Source organism: Mandrillus leucophaeus, unplaced genomic scaffold, assembly GCF_000951045.1.
Source record: "Mandrillus leucophaeus isolate KB7577 unplaced genomic scaffold, Mleu.le_1.0 Scaffold84, whole genome shotgun sequence".
Taxonomy (NCBI): domain Eukaryota; kingdom Metazoa; phylum Chordata; class Mammalia; order Primates; family Cercopithecidae; genus Mandrillus; species Mandrillus leucophaeus.
Window position 1 is genome coordinate 2,926,582 of NW_012109141.1, and position 23,943 is coordinate 2,950,524.

General features: G+C 38.8%; 1 long non-coding RNA gene across 1 annotated transcript in view; it reads right to left on the reverse strand.

The window, feature by feature from the left end:
- Positions 1-23,943, reverse strand: part of LOC105530692 — a 57,524-nt gene that overhangs the window by 25,657 nt on the left and 7,924 nt on the right. Inside the window, exons 4-5 of the long non-coding RNA XR_001004681.1 lie at positions 11,797-12,008; positions 6,908-7,139 (exon numbers count right to left, since the gene is read on the reverse strand). This is a non-coding gene — a long non-coding RNA (uncharacterized LOC105530692). The remainder of the gene's footprint in view (positions 1-6,907; positions 7,140-11,796; positions 12,009-23,943) is intronic.

Here is a 23,943-nt window from a genome sequence, read left to right on the forward strand (position 1 = left end):
GGAGGCTGAGGCAGGAGAATGGCATGCACCCAGGAGGCGGAGCTTGCAATGCGCCGAGATCTGGCCACTGCACTCCAGCCTGGGCGACTGAGTGAGACTGTCTCAAAAAGAAAAAAAAAAAAATGCTTCTCAGCAACATGAACACAACTGAAGACCATCATCCTAAGCAAACTAACACAAGAACAGAAAACCAAATACTGTACATTGTCATTTATTAGTGGGGTCTATAAAAGGAGAACACATGGGCACAAAGAAGGGAACAATAGACACAGTGGTCTACTTGAGGGTGAAGGGTGGCAGGAGGGATAGAATTTTTTAAAAATACCTATTATACCTTCTCTCTCATCATTGTTTATTCTAATTATGTGTTCCACAAAGATTAAGTATGAAAATAGAATTGTATAATGACATTGTGTCTTTTCTAATAGAAAATGAATTGACCATGAGTTTTTAATTTAATTTTCTCTTGCTGGTTTTGTTTTACCTTAAGCCAATTTGGCATTTCTTTTCATGATAATTTGTGAAGTGATACCTTGTTACTGAGAAGTGCATTGCTTTATGCTTCTGACATGATTCTTTGCTTTACTCATGAAGCGTACAAGGAAGTAAGCTATCTTCCTTTGCTTTTAGAATTAGATATTAAAGAAAAATGGCATGCGTCGTATTTCAAAGGATGCTCGGTAATAAAATTCAAGGCAACATAAAATAGCATTAGGCATTTGGTTAGAACAGTGTGTACTCAGGCACATCCTGGTCAGTTGATTTTTAAGTAGAAAACAAAAAATGTTGGGCATACAAGACCACCCTGGAGGCTCATCAGAGTCCTGCAGCTGTTGCCTGTGTGAGACTAAACCTCTCCGAGAATTACTTAAGATTGGCAACAGTTGGTATGACTAAGGGCGAGTTCATTTTCCTGCTAGCTCTCTTTGTCAAATACACTCTTCTGTTAGTTTGAAATGTGAATATGAAAAGCATGTGTTTGTCGATGAGACAGGAAATATATCTATTTCCTAAAGTTGTTTTACTTATGAATTACAATAAAGAATTTTATCCACCAAACAGCAACATCATGATGGAAAAAAATTTCTACATCCGTTTTCAGTCTATTTAATTTAATCATGGAATGTTATTTATGTCATTGGAGTTTTTTCATGAGGATGGATTTTCACATTTTTATTTATAAAATTTCTCAGGCATAATTTCAGAAACTTAAGAAATATAACCAATTTTACTTGTTAGGATTATTTGAGTACCATATAATACATCATCTTGTGAGTATTTTAGTATATTCTATGACATGTAAGGTTATATTTTTTTCTCAAAAGTTTATAAGGAAATCTATACAGATAATTTACACAATTAATAGAAATATACATATAATCCTTTGGACAAACACATTTTTACATTTTATTTGGTTTTTAATTTACAAAATTTTTTTACGATTCAAGTTTTTAATCTTATAAAATAACTTGTAAATACCAGATTATTTAAGATTTATGTGTTCTTTGTATACTTTATTGTATTTTATTTGCAGCAATAAATATTATAACTACACTCACATTGATGTCATTGCATAAATATATTTCTGACAATTTCTTGTCTGCATGATACTTGCTAGCAGATGTAGACTATCATTATAACCTTAAGGAAAAGATGTTATTTCTGTTTCTTGCAAGTTTAAGTTAAATATGTACAGCAAAGATGGGTTAATAAAACCAAGAAAATGTAGATTTTCTTCATTTACCTATACACATTTGTGTGTTCAATAACAGAATATGACTCAAATTTGGTACATAGCTATTTCTCCACAGGGAATAGATCTCACCATCACTCATTATATTTGTATATAGTAGAACTCTACAGAAAACGAAAAGTTAGACGTTGAATGTCTATTAAAACATTTTGTGATATTTATTGCAGTTGTTCATTAAAAATTTATAATTTAAATATATTTAAATGAATGTATTGTGACCTGTAAAATGTTAAAATATTATATTTCCATTAAAGAAGAAAGATAATATTGTAGATTATTTATGAATAATAAAAAATAAAATATGGTATTAGTCTAGCTATATTGTAGCATTCAAATTCCTACCACTTTGCACACTCTGTATGCAACACATTACAGTTTATCTAATACATGTAATAATTCATGACTCTGTACTCATAATCTATGGATTTTTCCAGTTATTCAATTTATTGATGGAAATTTATGGATTCCCTATCTTCTCATCAAAATATTTTCTTCATTTGGCTTCACTTAAAAAAGAAAATTCAAGGGCAGGGGTGGTGGCTCATGCCTGTAATCCCAGCACTTTGGGAGGCCGAGGTGGGCAGATCACGAGGTCAGGAGATGGAGACCATCCTGGCAAACACGGTGAAATCCCGTCTCTACTAAAAAAAAAAAAAAAAAATAGCCCGGCGTGGTGGCGGGTGCCTGTAGTCCCAGCTACACAGGAGGGTGAGGCGGGAGAATGGCATGAACCCGGAAAGCGGAGCTTGCAGTGAGCCGAGATCGCATCACTGCACTCCAGCATGGGCAACAGAGTGAGACTCTGTCTAAAAACAGAAAAAAAAAGAAAGAAAATTCTAGTTTTTCCACCTCATTGATTTCTTCGTTTAGTATATTTCACTATTTTAGCTCACTTTCTCTGTCTCCAAATGCTGTCATGCCTTATTTTCTTCTCTTATATCTCTCTTTGTTACTGTTTCTCTTCCTAATTTCTTCTTCTATTTATACCTCTCTTTCTGTATAATCATCCAGTATTAGGGTTTCTGATACCTTTGACCTCTCCATTACAGACCTTTCCACTGCTCTGTAAACGTTTTTGTATTAAATTCCACACAAATATGTAATTGACATTTCAAGATTCACACATAGAAAAAATGTACCAATTTTATCTCTAAATTGTCTTTTTCAACAGTCTTTCCCACATGTATAAGTGGAAACACCGATCTCTTTCTACTCAAGGCAGGTATCTTGGAGATTGCGTTTACTTTCTTTTTCTCAAATCTCATAACCAATGCATCAGTTAGTACTGTAAGCTATATCTGCAAAGTATTTCAAACTTCTGAGAGTGTGTCTTTATCCCACTGTGCATCAAGCCATGATCATGTCTTATCTGGAGCAACTGCCTACCTCATATCTTTTCTTCTGCACTTGCTTCCCTGGTGTCTATTTTGGACACAGCAGCTAGAATGATTCTCTTAAGCTGTAAATCAAATCTGGTCACTCATCTACTCAAACTCTCCAGTGGCTTCCTGTCTCTCTCAGCGAAAAATACTAAAGTCTTCACAATGACTTACAAAGTTCTACATGTTCCAGGCTCCTGACACCTTTCTTGAGTCATCCCTTGTTAATCTCCTTTAGATTTTCTGCTTCAGTTAAACTGAATTGTATCCTGTTCTTTCCATTGGAAGGGGATGTTCCTGCCTCAAGGTTTTTCATTTAAACACTATTCTATCACTATTTGTCTCCTCCAAGTACATGTATCATTCATCACTTTCAGGTTCTTACTCAGTTACTCAAAGATGTTTAACTAATCGTGTTATTGAATTGCAATTGAAACTAACCTCTCCAAGCCCAGAAATCCCATGTATAATTATAGCTTAAGTCTATTTCATAGCACATTTTCTCTTTACCATTCATTCATTCAATTGTTCCTTTCTTATTCATTTATTTATTTGTTTTCTTTGTCTTCTCACTAGACTATAAGCTACATAACAGCAAGAGGTTTTGTCTCTATGCTTCACTGCCATATACTAAGTACCTAGTATTCAATATATAGTAGATTATTTAATGTTTATAAATTAGTGGAACTTATTTTGTATATTATTCTAATTATAAAAGTAAATTTCTTCTGTATATCAGAGACTACTTCATATATTGCTAACAATATGATCATTATTTTTATTTTGTATTTTTGCCTAATTGCAAACTCTCTGAGAGAAAGAGCTATCTTATTCATTTTCATATCTACACTACAATACTGGGCCACATTCTTTGAACTCAATAGATATTTTTAAAGTGAATTGGTGGAACCAATTTCAAAGTGTGGGTTAGCAGAGGTAAAAATAATATAGTGCTGACTAAATACGTAAGTGCTACTGAGGAAATGCTAAAAAGTAATCAATTTAAGTGGTATCAAGAGTCAATTTTTTTCCAGAAATATATAATAATACACAATTCTTTTCTTGAGCTTACAAGGTCACTTTGAGAGAAGTGAATATATCACCCTGGTGTTTACTCTCGCCTACTGATACAGAAATTGCTATGTGAATTAAACATATTGCCAGGTGTAGAATGTCAGATAGATTCATAAATATAACTTGTTTCCTGCTTATCAAGTGACAGTTGTCCATCCTTTCTATTCCTCAGCACCAGATGTAGAGGACAGCTATGTATTCTGACCCCACACATTTCTACTTCGAAAGCACACCTCTGCCTAATCTGTTAGAGGTCATGAGTACCTCTGGGTATCACCATCTTTGTGTAAAAGCACTGCCATTTCTGTTTTACTACTGTTGCTGCCAGAAAGACCATTGCTGGCGGGCCCCACTATCTTCCTCTGGGTACAGGTACTCATTTGGTGAGTATTACTATGTTTGCTGCATAACACTTACATACGTTTGGCCCTACAGCTAAGGAGATGTCATGACTAAAGCCTATTGATTGATGAGTTCAGGAGAAATGCCTCTTTCCTAGTTTGGGAATGCTCTGTTATACTTCAGTGTCTCGTGGCTTTAAGAAAGTAATTTTTACAATGTAAATACTTCCCTTTTACAATCTATCACAACAAGAAACTGAAGCTGACCAGTAATTGAAAACTGAGTAAAAATATTTTCCTGTGTTGAAAGCTAGAAGCCACTGTTCCAATGGCAAAGTGTATGTGGACAAATTTGTTCTGTCTAACAGCAACTTCCTTTAGGATTTGTTCTTACTAAGTGAAAGAACCTCATCATTTTCTCATTAGACATAAATGATCAATTTTCAACTCTGCAAAGGATGCAGATTTGGCCCAACCTAGATCCCATCCCCAATTCATAAAGTGTGTTTAATTATCCCTCTTATAAATGTCACAACTACTTTGTGAACTTGATCTCATAAGTATTATCTTCATTTCAAAGTTTCTTTGATGTTCTAAGCATTGAAGTGATAACTGTTGAGTAATTACTTAGTGATAGGGTATAATCACAAGTTTCTGTATAAATATAAATAATTGCATTATTCTTTCACAAGAACTCTAAGAGATAATGCAAGAAAAATATTCTGAATGTTACAATGAATTATGTCAGGATAATTACTTAATTCCATAAATTGACTTAAAAATTTATTCTCAGTCTGAGTTTTGAATAACATAAAACATTAGAAATACATTTAGAATGGGCAATTTAAAATATTTAGTAGAATTTCTAGCCTAATTTCAAGACAAAAAGTTTTTTTAGTACAGTTTAATCCTTGATAAAGATGGTTTTTTAAAAAAATTGATTGCTTTTACTTAAAAGCATATACCAAAAGGTAATAATCTCAGAATATGTATAAAATAGATGATACTTCTTAAACTTTAAATATCAATAAAGCACAGGGGAAAGATGTATAATATCAGAAGAACCACCTGTTCTAATAAAGAGCAATGCACTTCCAGGTGGAAAATCTGGACTCATTTCACTCAGAGGTACTAGTCACATAAGAAAGGGGGCTCCTGGGTGCTGAAGATGGGAGCAGCATAAGAAGGACTGATATTAAGAGCACTAATCCATAGAGAATTAATAAGACATTGGACAGAGGTAGAATTTAAAGTAATTCAAAAGTACAACTTGATTGAAGAATCAACTATAAAGGACTCATGGGGAGGAAGATCCAAACATGAGAAAATGATACAAAAACCTAGAATGCAATTCAAAAGCCAGATGTGAAATGAACACATGGATGTAATGGGAGACATTTCCTCAGGCTGCAGCATTAGCCACAGCTGTTTGTTTAAGGTCTTATTAGCTTCTACCAGAAGACCCACTGAAGAGCATGGTTCCCCATGGTTTCACCAATTTAATTAAGCCACATAATAGTTGTTTGTCATTTTTATTGTTCCTTTAGAGCCAGAATTATAGCTGCATAGGAAAAGAATATTTCTTTACTTATTCAAACTTATTACGTATGTGAGCATGGGTTGGAAATATTTAATTATATCAGTCCAATAGAAAAATCTGACAAATTGCAGTAGGATCTTTCTGTGGTAAATGACGTCCTTCCACTCCAGCTCAAATTCTCAAAAGGGATCTTTAATACTTCCAGGTCCCCAACTCAAAATTACTCATCTAAGCTATTTGATATGTACTCACATGTATACAACATTTTAAAATATTTAATATTTTAAGAGTCCGTCAAATATCCCAATCACTATGCTACTTAGGGTATATATAGATGAACCCAAACTTATATTTCTTATCAAAGAATTTAACATATGGTGGACTTATCATTTTCTTCCTATTCTGTAGTTGGCTCTGAAATATTGCATATCTTATGTGGATGATTGTGAACATACCAACCAGCTTTCTCTGCCCAGCAATATTTCTCCATTATGGCCCATCTACTAATAGGCTAAATATCTGTAATATAGTATTGTTTATGTCACCTTCTGTAAGGAAAATGACTGTGCTTTAGTTAGGAGTAGGCCGTGGCGGCCTTCTGGAGCAGTGGGGTTCAAGTGCAGGCACATAACCCTGCACATTATGTAGCCATGCCATGTGAGTCGCATTAGGTGGTCACCCACATGAGCTTGTGATGGGCCCTGAGCCACTACTGTCTGTAAAAGGTGTAATAAAAGCTGTACATAGGCTCACAATGCCCAGAGAGAGAGTAAAGCCATGTGAAAACTGTCTACGATTCCTCAAGTGTTTTCCAAGTTACATGCCACTCACCGACCAACTCCCCTTGGACCTCAGTTAGAACCTGACAACTGGCATCACAAACAGGGTCCTGAGGTGAGTGAGCCTTCATACCCTGTTAGTTCTGGGTCAGCCAGGTGGCTGCAACATGGGTTGTGGTACCCGGTGGCAGCTGTGCTGCTCGGATGGGCCTCGGTGGAAACCTGAGTGGAGGTAGATGGTTCCCCGCAAGCATGGAGAGGGCACTGAAGCAGCTGGAAGCACAGCATGGAGAGGGAGTGATCTTTTGCCAGAAGAGTTGAATAGACACTTTTGACTGTGCTACAAGAAGTACATACCCAGTCCCTGAGAGACGCAGTGCAGGTCAGGGCCCTCCAGGTGCAGGCAGGGCACCTAGAGGCCTAGCTACACAGCTTAGAAAAAGAGATAGATACTGCCGTGAATGGACGCCTCCAGACACAGGCAGGGGGCCTGGAGGCCCTGCTACACAGCTCAGAAAAATAGATAGAAGCTGCCATAAATAGAGACCTCCAGGTGCAGGCAGGGCCCCTGCAGGCCTGGCTACAGAGCTTGGAAAAGGAATTAGAGGCTGCTGTGAATGCAGGCCTGGGTCCCTCATCTCAGTTGGACACCCCCACTCATCTGACACCAAGGAGGAAGAACCCCCGTTGTGCGCTTGTCCAGTGGTCCATCAGAAGGCAGATCATGAACAGCCATTGGGGCCCCAAAGGCAAACTCAGGGACTCTCCAAGGTAAGGCAACATACCTCATATACTGCCTATACCCCAACTGAGTTGCGGGAATTAAGCAAGCATTGCTGTCAGCATCCAGGGGAACCTCTGCCTGCCTGAGTGCTTCATTTGTGGGAAGAAGAAGCAGATAGTATCTCCTGTTCTGCCTCTGAGATGGAAAAGCTGGCGTCTATCACAACTCACCCCTGCCTCCATCAGCAGTTGCAGATGAGCAGGTGGTTGGGCAAGGGCAAGGTAGCCACACCCTGACTGAGTGACTATGGGCAGCCATACAGACTGTGGAACGACACCAGTGAAATATGCAAAATCGTGAGTAAATGGCAGTTGTATGCCGATTTGGTGCAAGTCATCCGAGAGATGAGTATGTGGCAGGCTATGTTTGACCTGAATACCCAGGGACCAGATGATGAACGTTTCACCTCCCACATGAGGAATATTGTGTTGGGTTCTGCACCCCCAAGCACCTTTGACTCCCTAGCTACTGTCCTTATCCCATACGTACAGTGCTGCATACATAAAGTGACTACTGCTATGGTGGCTCTTGGGGAAGCTGTCAGTGAAGCAGAGGGGTCCACGCTGTAAAGAAGGGGAGGATATCCCACCTGCAGGGGTCCCACAATGGAAGAAAAAGACCCCCAGTGAGTGGCACACTCACATGTGTGGATAGATTTGATTTTGGCCAGGGTTGACCATGAGCAAATTGATACACAGCCCAATAAAGTACTCCTAACTTTGAGGAGACGTTTGTTTCTGGAGCAGCAGTCCCAGAAAATGCCTAAGGGGGAGAAGGACATTGCTGTGTGATCCAGTCCCACCGGGGGATGTAGCTCAAAGACTACTTGCTGCAGACAGGCAGAAATATAACGCCTTTTTTGTTTGATTAGGGAGCTGGCCGAGGGGCCCGGCTTGGGGGAACACCAGCTGACTGAAGGCCGTGTATGGAATTAGCGATCCACTGGTTCTCCCACCAGTGTACGGTGAGTACAGGCACTGGTTGATACTGGGGCAGATTGCAGCCTTCTTTATAAGAACCTGGATAAGTTTCCTGGCAAACCTACTTACATTGATGATTATGGAGGCCAGTCAGTGAAAGTGAAACCTGTATCTCTGCTCCTTGGCATCGTCCATTTGGCTCTCCATTTATACGCTGTGTATGTCTCTCTCATACTGGAATACATTCTGCGGGTGGATATCTTGCATGACCTGATGTTACAAACCATGGCCAGGGAATTCAGACTCTGAGCGCATGTGGTGAAGCCGGTGCTGTGTGGGCATATGCATCACCAGCCTTAGGTCCTACCAAAACCCAAGTCAATATCATTTGCTGGGTAGGCGTATGGAGATAACTGAGATAATTAAAAAAGCTGAAGGAGGTACAAATAGTGTGTGGCACCCACAGCCCCTACAGTTGTCCAGTGTGGCCAGTTAGAAAGTCTGATGAAAACTGGTGGATGGCGGTGGACTATCAGGAACTGAATAAAGTAACACCCCTTTTGCATGCAGCTCCACTCTCGATCATGGATTCAATGGACCATTTGACAAGGGAACGGGGAGAGTACCACTATGTAGTGGACTTGGCCAATGCATTTTTCTCCACAGACATCGCCCCAGAGAGTCAGGAACAGTTCGCCTTCACGTGGGATGGGTAGCAATGGACTTTTACAGTGTTGCTGCAGGGCTATGTGCATAGCCCCACGAAATGTCATGGTCTAGTTGTCATGGATTTAGCCACTTGGCTATGTCCAGAAGGGGTCTGCCTATTCCATCATATTGATGATATTATGTTAACCTCTGTTTCTCTCGCAGATTTAAAAGTGGTAGCACCCCTCTTACGGCAACATTTGGCAGCATGTGGTTGGGCCATCAACAAATTCAAGGTCCAGGGACCTGGATTATCTGCCAGATTCTTAGGAGTTATCTGGTTGAGTAAGACAGAAGCCATCCCAGAGGCTATCACTGATAAGATTCAGGCGTATCCCCAGCCCACCATGGTGAAGCAGCTGCAAACTTTTGTGTGCCTCCTGGGATATTGGCAGGCATTTGTGTCCCATTTAGTTCAAATGATAAAATTGTTTCATATGTTAACAAAGAAGGGAGCTACCTGTGATTGGGATGATGCAGCTGAGACCACCTTCCTGGCAGGCAGTCAGGCTATTCAGAAGGCACAAGCTCTTTGGGTAGTTTACCAGAGGTGCCCATTTGAGCTGGGTGTGCATTTGAGCACAGATGGTTTTGGCTGAGGCCTGCGGTAGCTCACAGAGCACTTGAGAATGCCAGCAGGCTTTTGAAACTATGGAAGAGAGCTGACCTCCACTATTCCCTGATAGAGTAACAGCTGTGTTTGGCACCCTTCAGGCTTGTGAGAGTGTGACAGGATGGACTGCCATCATCATGTGGATGACTTATTAGATAGCAGGATGAGTGAGTTTATGGGTAACAGCTCCCTGGACTGGAATGGCACAGACATCTACTTTGGCAAAGTGGGGCGCCTACTTGGAGTAGTGGAGTATGCTGAGTACAAGTCCCTTAGTAGCAGAGCTGCAAGAGATCTTGGGACCAGTAGTCCTAATGCAAGATAAGTTCACTGGGCTTGAGGCACCCCTAGACCCTGAGCCTTCACCATTTAAGGAAAGGCATCCCCCTCATTCCTGATGGGGCATGGTACACAGATGTGTCTAGCTGAGGTGCTACTGCTGCCTGTATCACTGTTGTAGCCCAATCTAGTACTGACACCATATGGTTTGAAATCAGGTGTGGACAAAGTAGCCAATGGATTGAACTTAGAGACGTATGGATGGTAATCACCCAGGAGGTGACACCTATGGTAATCTGTACCAATAGCTGGGTGGTCTACTGAGGCTTAGCCTTGTGATTAACTACCTGGAAAACACAGAAGTGGCTAGTTAGTCACCAACACGTTTGGGGCCAAGCCATGTGGCAAGACTTCCGGGAAACTGGACATCAGAAAGAGGCAACTATTTATCATGTGTCATGCCATATGCCTTTGGCCACCCCGGCAATGATGAGGCAGATGCCTTGGCCAAGTTTCGGTGGTTAGAGTCAGTACCTAGACATGATGTGGCCTTGTGGCTACACCAGAAACTGGGACATGAGGGGAGTAAACTGATGCAACAGGTCAATAAGCCCTGGGGTTGGTCTCTGCCCACACAAGACATTTGAGAAGCTTGCACATGCCTGGCATGTGCTCAGGCATACCCTACACGGAGGCAGGTGCCCATTGTTACACAATAAGTAACAATAGGGTGAGTGGCCTTGACCAGGTGGCAAGTAGACTACACTGGGCCCCTGCCAAATGCAGGGGTGGCCAACCAACAGCACGCCATCCAGTCCCTGAAACACTTATGTGCCCTGTGTGGTCACCCTCTGGCTGTTGAGAGTGATAGGGGAACACATTTCACTGGAAAATAGGTAAAACAATGAGCACACTACATGGTCAAAAAGTAGGGATTCTATGTGTTATACAACCCGCAAGCTGCAGGTAGGATTAAGTGATGTAACAGGCTCTTGAAGAATGGGTTACACTTGCATGTCACATTCTGTCTTTGTGGGGCTGGAGTTCCAGGCTGGACCCAGTGCTCCAAACCTTGAATGAATGGCCATGGAAAGGTGGCCCTTCCCCAGTGGAGGCTTTGTTACACGAGGCTGCCATCCACATTTAGTTTCAGATACATACCAAGGATGGCCTCCTCCAACCAGGTACGGGGATGCGTGGTAACCTGTTGTTGCCTGCCCCAATGCCCCTACAGGTAGGAGAACAGAAAACCTGGCTGTGACCATGGACCATCCAAGCCCCCATTGCCAGTGGTTGGCCATCATAGCTCCCTGAGGGGAGGACCTATAGTATGACTTTCGTGTCACTCCTTGGGTGTTCAATGCATTGCCCCCATGGTTGACTGTTCATAGGGAATAGCCAGGGAAGGAACCCTCCTCCAGAGGACATATGTATGACAGTCTATGTGGCTTATTATGGTCTCCCCCATGACTTTGGCATAGATACAGGACCTAAAGGAACCATGGGGAGCTGAGAAGCTGTGGTACCATTGCCCAGGGCAGAAGCCCTTGGAGGCTGCATTTTTATCCAGGGATGAAAGGTTAGCCTGTATTTTGTCTGAGGGATGTGATTTACCTCCATTAGTACCTGTGTCTTCTCTGTCATTTCAACCATAAGTTAACATGCTCCAACTGCATTGTGGACTGGCACCACACCTATGCGGAGGTGACCAAGGTTTCTAACTGTTGGATCTGTGCCTCCCTTCCAGCTGCAGCTGCAGATGGCTTGCCTTAGCACATATATTCAGTGCCTGCAGAGAACTGGACATGGCTGGAGACTTGGGCTTCCACGGCCAATGCCTGGAATGCAATGTGACAAGCTTTGAACAAAGGATCCACAAGACCCATGGTATACTTGCCCCCTGACTGGCCCATAGCATTTATGATGTCTGGGGCTGGCTAGTGGGGAAATATGTGGTAGCCCCAGCCGAGGAACCACAGTGCATAGAGCAACACGGGCAACACCACTGTAGGGCGGGTACCCATCACGGCCTGTGTAAACATAACACACGTTGCCACACTGAAGGTACGGTGGAACAAGTGGCCCCTCCAAGGTCAGGCCCCGATGGATTTTGTGCCCCCTGGGAGTTTATGGGTCTCTGGGGACAAAGGGTGGCTTACTTACTTACCAGTGGATTGAACTGGATGGTGTACCTGAGGGTGGCCTTATGTACCTGCCACTGTCCTCCCCATGTTGCCCAGATGCCCACATAACTGGGAGGAGGTACAACACACTTGGTTTTTGTGAGTGTGATGAGCCCCCTCGTGGTTATATCCCTTGGCAATGACTATCTGGAGCAGGTGCTATAACAGTAGAAGCACAAGTTACTGTTCTTGCAGAGCACACTGCTCAGATTCTAAATTACACCTGAGTGGTCCTCCTCCTGTTAAAAGATGAGGTTGATCAGGTCAGAAAGGTGATATTACAAAACCAAATGGCCTTAGACATAATAACTGCTGCCCAAGAAGGCACCTGTGCCTTTTTAGGAACACAATGTTGTACCTTTATCCCTGACAATTGGCAGAACATAACAGCAGCCCTGCAAAGGGTCTTACGGGACAGTAAGGTGCTCAAGAGCTTTACTGACAACTGCCTGCAGAGATGGTGGGAATCCCTAGGCTCTGGCCTACATTGGGCCTTAATAGTCATAAGTTGCATAGCTTGGATCCTAGTAGTGAGCTGTTGCTCTCTGTATTGCTGTTGTGGGTTATGGATTCAGGGCTTCGCCCTAATGGCTCGTGTCCCTGCCCAGAGGACAACCTCAGCCTAGAGAGTGGGGTGTAAGGGAATGGCTGTGCTTTAGTCAGGAGTAGGCTGAAGCAGCCTTCCAGTGTGCTTTAGTCAGGAGTAGGCTGAAGCAGCCTTCCAGTGTAGCATAACTCAGCAAGTTTGGAGTTCAGGCATACAATCCCACACATTATGTAGCCATGCTATGTGAGGCACATTAGGTGATCACCCATGTTAGCTCTTGCTTGGCTTGGAACTATTATTGTCTGGAAAAGGTATAATTATCCTGATAACACCATACATATGGCTTGCTTGTGCTCAGAGAGAGAGTAAATCCATGTCAAAACTGTCTATGATTCCTTGAGTGTTTTTCCAGCTACCTGCCACTTGCCCACTCAGTTAGAACCTGGCACACTCCATCCTGAGAACCTTCATTGTCTTCTCACTGATTGAACCCTGAAGACCATATTTAATCTTCAAGGCCTTTCACCCTCAAGTCCATGTTTATATTTTCAGACTAATCTGCCTATTACTTACCCATAAACATTTCATCTAAGGAAAAAATTTCTTTTTATTATTTGAAACTACAGATGCTTAATGCTCATTCTCTTTTTAACAATAGCATGTTAATCTACTCATAGTCCCTTTATGTATTTTGATTTTTTTTGTGTGGCAAAATATATATAACATGAAATTAGCATTGCAACCATTTTAAGTATACAATTCCTTGGTATTAGCTGCACTTAGAAACTTATACAACCACCACCACTATCTGTTTATAAAATGTTTTCATTATCCCAAACAGAAACTTCATAACCATTGAGCAAAACCCTCAATCTTCAATCCCATGGCGCTTGGTAACCTCTCATCTACTTTCTGTCTTTACGAATTTTCCTGTTTTAGATATTTGATGAGTGGCATCATATGATATTTTTCCTGTTGTGTTTGGCTTATTTTACTTAGCATAGTATTTTCAAGGATCATACATATTATAGGATGTTTCACTATTTTAAGGCTAAATAACACATCATTTATATACACCACCTTATATTTATATATTCATCTGTTGATGAATACTTGGGTTATTTCAATTTTGTGGCTATTGTAAATAATGCGGCTATGAACATCAGTGTCAGAAATCCCTTTGAGAACCTACTTTAAATTATTTTAGATATATACCTAGAAGTAGAATTGCTGTATCATGTGCTAATTTTTGTTTGTTTGTTTTGAGGACTAACACACTGTTTTCTGTAGTGGCTGCAACCATTTTACATTCTCAACCACAGTGCACAAAGTTTCCAATTTCTCCATATCCTCATCAACACTGACATACAAGTAACTGCATGAGTGACTGTTTTCATATTCTTTGGGTATATACTAGGAGTGGAATTGCTTAGTCATACAGTAATTCTGTGTTCAGGTTTTTTAAAAAACTTCTAAACTATTCCACATAGGGGCTTCTCCATTTTATATTACCACTAACACAGTATCTTCATGGACTTGCCCAAACTTGATATTTTCATTTTATGTTTTTTAAATTTTTTTAAGTTGTTGAAATGATGCAGAATTTTTCTCAGCCATTTTGCCAGCTTGAGACCTCCAGCTGGAGATTTCCAGCCAGCAGTGCCCCTGCTTGACCCACATTCTCCACAGGAGGTGCCCCAACCACTCAGCCACTGGGCCACACCTGGCTTTCACTCTGGCATGAATCCTGCAGCCACCATGATTATGAGCTCAGCCCCCAGATGAAGAGGGTGTATAGGCAAGTGAGTGAAGGGTCTGGCCAGCTGCTTCAAGTATTGGCACAGGAGTGGGCTCCATGCAGGGCTTACAGCTTGACCAAGCATGTTGCAAGTGACTTCCATGGTGGACTCTAGCATCTAGACAAGGGGAACATGAAGGCACTCAAGCAGGGAAGCCCATGACCCAGAAGTCCCAGATTGGGTGTTACAGTGTGAGTAATAACTCTTTTAGTCCCACTGTCCACAGCCCAAGGCACAGTGGCAAGTTAACAACTCAGTCCCGTCACACTGCTCTGGCCTGAGGCACCTGGATTGGCTCAGCCCCAGCACTGCTTTCCATGGAGTAGGGCAGTTCCCTTCTGCTTGCAGAGGTTGGAGGGCCACAGTGTTACTGCTTTCTTTGTACCTGTGCTCAGCCGGGTGCCGAATTCTTGTTCGGAGTCCAAGAAGAATGAGCTTATGCTGACAATCAAAGGGTGAGGAGAGAGGATAAAAGTTTCACTGAGCGATGAAAAAGCTCTTAGTGAAGAGGGAATGTGGTCAGGTGGTCTCTCCCTCAGTGTGGCTGGGTCTGGGGCTTTTATGGGCCCAGAATGTGAGAGTGCTGTGCTGATTGGTTTATGAGTATGCAAAGAGGCTAAAACAAAGGCATCATTCAAAGGTGCACATGACAGTGCAAAAAAGCAATTAGAGAAGGATAGGTATATGTAAAATAGGTGAAGGGTGGGGATCAATCTAAGAAAAGTGCACCAAATGGGGACAGAGGCACTCAGTCTGGTCTGTGGATTTACCCAGGACTTGTAGTTAGGCTTCAAACTGCCTTCAACTTGAAGGTTGGGTTTCACTGGGACCCACTCCTCTCTGCCTAGGATTTGTCTACCTCCTGCCTGTATTGAGGTCAATAACCATCTTAGGAGATGAGGTGTGAGTGGTTTCTCATTGAGGTTTTAATTTGCATTTCTGTAATGACTAGAGATGTTGAAAATATTTTCATGTTCTTATTAAGCATTTGTTTGTCTTGTATGGAAAAATGTCTATACAAGTCTTTTGCCTAATTTTCATTGGGTTTTTGTCATTTTGTTCTTGAGCTGTAAGAGTACTTTATTCAATATATTAAGCTCTCAAAAAATATACAATGTATAAATACTTTAAATCCTTAATAAGTTTTATTTTCACTTTCTTGATAATTTTGTTTGATGCACTAAAGTTTTCAATTTTTATGAATCTTAATTCATCTGTTTTCACTTATGTTGCTTGTTTTCTGGCGATATATCAACAAATCTGTTGTTTTATCCATAAAACATAAAGTTTTATGCCTAGGTTTTCTTCTGAGGATTTTATGGGTTTAGCTCATACATTTGTTGATTTTTGAATAAGGTGTAAAGTGGGGTTCCACTTAAATCTTTTTCTTGTGGAAATGCAGTTATCTCAGTATTATTTGTTGAGGATAGTTCTCCTTCCCACTGGGAAAGATAACTATATTTAAAAAAAATCAATTGTCCATATATGTGAGGGTTTATTTCAAGACTTTTAATTCTATTGAGTTATATGTTATTTCTAATCTTTGTGCCAGTATCACACTGCTTTGATTACTGTAATAAGTTTTGAAATTGAGAAAGATGAATCCTCCTTTTTTTTTTCTTTTTCAAAATTGTTGTGGCTTTTTTAAGCTCTTTGGAGTTCCGTATGAATTTGAGAACAAGCTTTTTCGTTTAGCCCTAAATGACTGTTAAATTTTTGATAGAGAGTGCATTCAGGCCAGAGCTTGCTTAGGGTGGTATTGACACAAAAAGATTGTCTTCCTACCAATGAACATAAAATATCTTTGCATCTGCAGTATTTCGTACTCTGCAGTGGTATCAGAATAACACGGGACTCATGGAATGAATCAGGTTGTGTTTTCTCTTCTTCTATTTTGTGTAAGCATTTCAGGAATATTAGTGTTACTTTAAAAATGTTTAATAAAGGTCACAGTAAAATCTTTTGATCCTGGACTTTATTGGGAGGTTTTTGATAACTGATTCAGTCTCTTATTGTAGATCTGTAGTTCTCTATTTATTCTGAGTCAGTTTGGACAATTTGTGTGCTTATGAGAAGTTTCTATTTCATCTAGATTGTCTATTGTTTGAGATACATTTATTCATAATATATTCTTATAATCCTTTTTATTATTATAAAGTCAATAATTGTACCCCACTTTCATTTCTGATTTTAGTTATTTTTGTCTTTTTTGATTTGTCAGTCTGGCTAAAGCCTTGTTAATTTTTTAAAAAGTATTTTCAGAGAACCAACTTTGGTTTCTTTTTTTGTATTTACGTTTTTTCTTTTTATCTCCACTGTATTCTTATTTTTGTTTATTTATTTGTTTTTTGGTCACCTTTGGGTATAATTTTCTGTTTATTTCTAGTTCCTCAAAGTATAAAGTTTGTTAATTAATTCAAACTTTTTCTTCTTTTTTAATGTAGTTATTTGAATCCGTAAATTTTCTTCTGGGCACTGCCTTCTCTACATTTATTAAATTTTGGAACATTGCATTTTGTGTATTTTTTCATCTTATTTTCTAGTTCCCATCATTATTTCTTTTTTGACATGTTGGTTGTTTTAGAGTGTTGTTCATTTCCATGTATTTGTTAACGTTCAAGTTTTCCTTCTGTTATTGTTTTCCTGTTTCATTTTCTTATAGTCTGAAAAGATACTTAGAGGATTTCAGTTTTTTTATTAATAAGTTTATTGAGACTTTTTGGTGTCTAACATATGATCTATTCTGGAAACATATGGTCTATCCTAGGGAATGTTTATGTATTAAAGCATCTTAAAGAACATCAGTCTCACAGAAGGGGAATAGAAAGGTGGTTGAAAGAAAATTGTGTGAGTAGTGGGGGAGAAAGGGAGAGATGTTTGTCAAAGAATAAAGGTTTCCCGTGAGGAGGAATAAGTTTGAACAGCACTGTGATTACATTTAATAATACGTATTGTATAATTGAAAACTTCTCAGATAGTAGACCTTAAATATTTTTAATACAAAAACCTGATAAATATGTGAAGTGATTGATAGGTTAATTAGCTTGATTTAATCATTTCAGAGTGTTTGTAAATATCAGAACATCATAAATATGTACAGTTTCTTTGGCAATTACACTGCAATAAACCTGAAAAATCATCATCAGATTGTCTTAATTAATTGGCATTATTTTCAGCATGTCTTTCTATGTATTTTATAACAGTTTTTGACTTAAAGTCTTTTATGTCTGATAACAGTAGAGTGACCCCAAACTCTTATTTTTTTACCACGTGCATGGGATCTTTTCCCATCCATTCACTTGCAATCCATATATGTCTTTATATTTGAAATGAGTCTTGTAGATAGCACACAGTGTAATCATATATGCTTTTCATTTTTCACTTAGGCAATTTCACCCTTTTGATTGGAGTTCAAACCATTTGCATTTAGAATAATTACTGATAATTAAAGACAAAACTTCAATTTTGCTTTGCTTTCTCTATGTCTTTTACCTTTTTGTCAACTCTTTCCTCCTTCCCTCCATTATTCTCTTTCTTTTGTTTAGTTGATATTGTGTAGCAACCATTTTAATTCTATTCTCATTTCCACACACACACACACATACACACACACACACACTAAATGTAGATTGACAGAATGGGTTAAAATCATTATATTTACATATATAATTATATATTATATACACCACATATATATTACATACAAATTAGTGTATATAAATCAGTATATATAAAAGTACATATAGAAAATAAAGTATATATTACATATACAATAAAGTCTGTGTGTATGCACACACACACACACACACTTTTTTCTTTTTTTTTTTGAGACGGAGTCTCGCTCTGTAGCCCTAGCTGGAGTGCAGTGGCACAATCTCGACTCACTGAAAGCTCTGCCTTCCGGGTTCACGCCATTCTCCTGCCTCAGCCTCCCGAGTAGCTGGGACTATAGGCACCCACCACCACAACCGCCAATTTTTTTTTCTTTTTTTAGTAGAGACAGGGTTTCACCGTGTTAGCCAGGATGGTCTCCATCTCCTGACCTTGTGATCCGCCCACCTCGGTCTCCCAAAGTGCTGGGTTACAGGCGTGAGCCACTGCGCCCAGCCCACACACACATACTTTTTAAAGCAACTTTAGGTTTACAGAAAATTTGTGTGGAGATTACAGAGTTCCCTTATGCCCTCTAACTCCCAGCCAGTTTCATCTATTAACATCTTGCATCACTGTGGTACTTTTTTTTTTTAACTATTGGTGCACCAATACTGATACATTATTATAAACTAAAATCTACAGTTCACATCCTCAAATGCATGTGATCACATGAAAAGGTGTTCTGTGTATAGAATAGAAGGTAGTAAATATGTGTGAAAGAAAGAGAAGTGAAAAAATAAAGAAGCTAACACATAATGCACACCTACTAAGCTCAGAATACCGGTAAAGATATTTTCTTATTGTCAGGAAATGTCAAAATAGAAGTTGTAAGTAAGAGAGAGATTTGTGCATGAAGACAAATCTCCAGTTTAATCTTACATCTGGGGATAAAGAACTTTTGGCCTTTGTGGTACTTTCAAAGTTAAGAGTAGATTCTAACTATGTGACATCTCAAAAAGAACTCCATTAGGAGAGACTGCTATAATTTAGTTACACCATATATTTCATAACGTGTAGTTATCAACTAAAAGACATAAAATAATTATTATGTTTTTGAATTGAATTTAAGTTCAAGAAAATAATATTAGTTGTATTATTCAATTATAGTTTTTATCTTTGTAGGCATACTCTACAGATACTGATATAGCCAGAAATATTTATTCACATTTATTCTTATAAAAGTTATTCTTAGTAAACAAATATATAGTATCAAGGGTGTTAGAGTAAGATCACCAGGGAAAAAATTAAAGAGAGAGAGAGAGAGAGAAAGAAAGAAAGAACTTTATTGGCTTATAGAAGGAGGGATACCGAGAAAATGAAAAATACACTTAGAGGCAGACAGATGTGATTTTATGTATTATAGACTCCTATTTATTCATTTATAAGCTACAATATCACTTTGTTGCCATTCTAGAAAGGCACCCTTGTGTTATGGAGAGAAATGATAATTTTTCTCTTTTTCGGTGTTTACAATTCTTTATCAATTTTATTATGGAATTTTACAAGGGCTATGTTAAGTATTAGTGGCATCTATTGGCTGTTCTCATTTCCTTAGCAAGTTGCCCCTTGAGTTCCTATTGTCCTAGTAGTAAGTTCTAGCAGTTACAGAAATGTAGGTTTACTGCCTTTTCTTTGTACATTCAACACTACACTGATCATGGCATTTTTTGCTTCCTGCATAGTCTCCAAACCAGGTTCCATGTTTTCTCTACCACTTCATTTTGATCCCAGTTTTATCTCCTGAACTCAGAAATGTTTTGCTGTTTTACCCAGAGCAGAGTTTTCTATTGTGACTTTGCTCTTCTGGAGCCATTCCACTTCCATGAAGATAAATGTATATTAATCTGTCTTGTAATTTTCATACCTATTGTCATTTGTCTGTTTGGTATTATTAACTGAAACAGCAGAAAGAAGTGCTGAGAAAATTATATTTGTGATCAACAGCATTTCATTACAGTCTCATTTTTCATCGTAACTCAAAAAGGGAACTTGAACAAGGTCTTTGAGCCTCAATAAATTGGCCTGCAAAGTGGGGATAATACATACCTAACAGAGATGTGATGATTAAAGATGATATTGTATTGTCTTTCTCTTCTTTAGAAAGCTTCCCCTTACCTTCCTGGCAAGATTCTTCTCTTTAGCTAGGTCCCAGTTGACTTACCACTTTATTTCCAAAGTATTTCTCTTTACTTTAAGCAGAATTAATCGCTGCTGCTTCTGTGATCCCACAGCACCTATTCACAAGCACTTATCACATTTTTAGCTACATTCCAAATTGCCCTTAGCCAGCAACAATTTGTGAACATTTTTTAAGGCCAGTAATGGAACCAATTTATCTTTAAAAACTTAGCACTTTTCACTTTACCTATCATGGAAATAAAAAGACATTCATTGAATTTCAGTTGAATTGTCTCCTCTGCAGAAAATCCAAATACTTGGTCATTTTATGTTTAGAAAGTTGTTTGCACCTCTTCAGATCAGAGGTAGGGAGTAAAGTGACCTCAGTAATCAAGTCAATAGGCCACCCCACCGCCACCTCCCCCATCTGCTTTCTAAGGACACACATCCCAAATTAACCAGACTATTAAGGCTAATTTTTCAGGAATGGTGCCCTCTATATTTGATAGTGGTAGAGACACATGGAGGGTATTTATACTTCTTTAATTTTATATTTTGTACATTCTGAAGACAATTTATTTTCTTAATTCACTTCATTGTTTCAGGCAGTCAGGTTATAATATAAATGATTATCAACAGCTATCTTTATTTTTCACATTCCATCTATGTGCACAATTCATTCGCAAAAGAATGCTGGATACTTCTCAAGCAACAAACTATTTCTAAGAAAAGGCCCATTTCCATAAATGGATATGTATTCATTTAAAAAGCATTTCATTAATTGTACTTCTCAAAAGACACTATTTTGCAGGTAGTGGCTTTAATTTTGGTGAACTGAATGTTTAGATCATGCAAAAGCATATATGCAAAGAACATAATGAGTGAGGTTGGGTGGCATGATATAATAAAAATGTTAAATGATATATGTTAGATTCATTCACTTAGTGAAACCCTTTGTCTTGGAAGAAAATATGTTGGTAAAGATGATAGAAAATTTCCGTTTTTGCAAAATAAGTGAAAATTAGCCAGGGTTTTTGAAAAATTGTTTTTGGGGTCTTAGTCAAAGTCTTTTAACATATGAAAACAAGAAGGAGGAAAATATGTAAATTTAAAATGTATGTTCAGGTTTCCTGAAAAATTCAGTCTTGAAAAAGTCTACTAAAATATAACAACCAAAAGAGACAATAGATCTTGTTCAAGGCAAATTTATGGCTATTGCATTGCTTTTTGCTTGTGTCAGCTAACCCTGGCAAAAAAGAATCCTTTTGCTATTGGGGTGCAACCTGTAAGCTTAGATGTTTTCTTCCTCGCTCTAAAAGTCTTGTTTATATCTTGTGTCTTTTTCCATTCACCACAGCTATATTTAAACATGGGTAAAATTTTGGAATGTTTGATTTTTATTATACTAAGGACACTTATGTTTAACCTGTGTAATTAATAATTAATTGTAATTAATAAATATTATTCTTTGTCCATGTATAGCAAATACTTGTTAATTTGAAAACATACCTTTTTGGTTTGGCATTACTCTGCTTTTAAATTAAAACAAAACATAAAAATAACTATTTTTTGTAGGACATGTTAAAAAATAATGCCACTAATTTTCATTTGTAGCTTGTATAAATAATTTTTATACATTACATGCAAACTACATGCCTATGTATGTAAAAGCACTAGGCATTATTCTATATTCTATGTTGTATACATCATTATGCTGATATATGAAATATGTACATAAGATCTACAGTAGACTACATGCAGGGGCATGGGATTCAAAATCGTATGATTAGATTATTTAAAAATATTTAAACAACTACAATGTAAGCTTGATTAAAAATGCTCTGTCATTTATGTTGCCTTTACTATATATTTAATTTTGACTGTTGTATTTAATAAATTAGAAGCATTTGCCTTTTATTGATGAGTAGTTTTGTGTGTGTGTGTGTGTGTTGTTTTGTTTTGTTTTGGAGATTTAGTCTGATTGTGTTGCCCAGGCTGGAGTGAAGTGGCACGATCTCCGCTCACTGCAACCTCTGCCTCCCAGGTTCGAGCAATTCTCCTGCCTCAGCTTCCCAAGTGGCTGGGATTATAGGTGCATGACATCATGCCCAGCTAATTTTTGTATTTTTAGTAGAGACGGGGTTTCACCTTGTTAACCAGGATGGTCTCGACTTCCTGACCTCGTGATCCGCCCGCCTCCGCCTCCCAAAGTGCTGGGATTACAGGCACGAGCCACCGTGCCGGGACGAGTTCTCTTTTTTTCCGTCATCACCAGCATTTGATATCTTTTGTCTTTTTAATAATAGTTATTCTAAGCGGGGTGTAGTGATAACTCATTTTGATTTTCATTCCCCTGACGATTAGTGCGTTGAGCATTTTGTATATATATTTGGGCTAACAAAGGGCATTTTCAGGGCTAACAAAGGGATTGATATATATTATATATATAACAATATATATTGTATACACTATATATGTGTGTATGTGTGTGTGTGTGTATATATATATATTGTGTGTGTGTGAGAATCTCTTTGTTAGCCCTAATACCAAAGGATAGTTATACTTTGTTGCCTAGTACAATTGATGATGACTTTAAGTTATTTTTCTATACTATGTCTGCCAAATTGAGGCTTAATGTTCTCCTGACTCCACGGCTAATTTGATTGCTATGATAAATCAATAGGTACATGAGAATCCAAAATCCAAAGCTTAAAGCACCAGCAGTGCTCTTTGCATCAAGACTCTTTTTTTTTTTTTTTTTTTTTTTTTTGAGATAGGGTCATGCTCTGTCCCCCACGCTGGAGTGCAGTGGTGCAATCATGGTTCACAGCAGCCTCGACCTCCAGGTTCAAGTGATCCTCTTACCTCAGCCTCTCTCGAGGAGATGGGACCACAGGTATGTGCCACCATGCCCAGCTAATTTTTGTATTTTTTGTAGAAATGGGGTTTCACCATTTCAGCCAGGGTGATCTTGAATTCCTGGGCTCAAGCGACCCACTCCCATCAACCTCCCAAACTGCTGGTATTACAGGCATAAGACACCACAGCCAGTTGAGGACTCTTTCCAAATGGTTTATTGTAGATATCACACTTTTAGAGACACACTTCTCCGCTTCAAGCATCTCCCACATGTGATCTGTTGTCTTGCATATAAACAGAAAGAGATATGCTTGATAGAAAAACTGTAGTATGGTGACCTCAAAAAAAAAAAAAATAAATAAATAAATAAATAAAAACAAAAAAAACTATAGATATAGGTAGATAGATATACACATAGATGTAGATAAATAAAAGGCACCTCAGATTTGGGGTTAGAAAAACTGTAAGACTGGGATCAGCGAGACATAATATAGGTACCAGATGAGGCAACCATTTACCACTCTTTAGCATGTTAGACTTGCTTTTTCACATGTAAGACAGAATTTAGCAATATCAATTTTCAATTGTAAATTCAATTTTAATTATAGTTGTT